General features: G+C 32.8%; 1 non-coding gene across 1 annotated transcript; it reads left to right on the top strand.

Annotated features, from left to right (window-relative positions):
* Positions 1-237: 237 nt before the first annotated feature.
* LOC116463266 (small nucleolar RNA U13) lies at positions 238-341 on the top strand. Its single transcript, XR_004246636.1, has one exon. It is a non-coding gene; the product is annotated as a small nucleolar RNA U13 (small nucleolar RNA).
* The last annotated feature ends 300 nt before the right edge of the window (positions 342-641 follow it).

Consider the following 641-nt stretch of genomic DNA (forward strand, 5'->3'; position numbering starts at 1 on the left):
AAATGCAGTGGTAGCAGAACTAAAACTATTTCTCAGGGAACTCTATACCACAGAACTCTTTGCCCTGGGGAGTACATAAACCTCTTGATCTTCTAATTTTTTAGACTCTAAAAGCCTGAAGGCATGAGCAGAGCCTTTTTAAAGGTTTTCAGAAATATTGCTATAAGCTCTGTCTTCCCCTAGCATAACAATCTTAAAGCAAGAAACCATTTTAATTTTTAAAAATGTTTTTGATTGATCTTTTTGTAGTTCATGAGCATAATGATTGGGTGTTCATGCACATGTGTGAGATGTGCTACTCTCAAACCTTGTTACGATGTCGGCACATTACCAGTCTAACCATAAAAGAAAAAGAAAGTTTTTGATGTTCGTTTTTCATTGAAATATACTTCTCCAATATGACACTGATACAAAATTAAACTATCTAAATCATGACATATAAGTATCACAGAGGCCACCCCTTTAACAATATCTATTACTCCCTTTGCTAATACTTTACTTAATAAAAAGCATTTTGGTAATTGTGTTTTAGCATGTCACTTATTCAGGGCAAAAATGTGTCTGACAGTTTCATAGACAATTCAGCTCTTTATTTACTTTTAAAATAAACTGATTTTAAGTTAATATGTTGATATTCTGGG

This window comes from Hylobates moloch, unplaced genomic scaffold (genome assembly GCF_009828535.3).
Source record: "Hylobates moloch isolate HMO894 unplaced genomic scaffold, HMol_V3 SCAFFOLD_31, whole genome shotgun sequence".
In the NCBI taxonomy this organism is placed as follows: Eukaryota; Metazoa; Chordata; class Mammalia; order Primates; family Hylobatidae; genus Hylobates; species Hylobates moloch.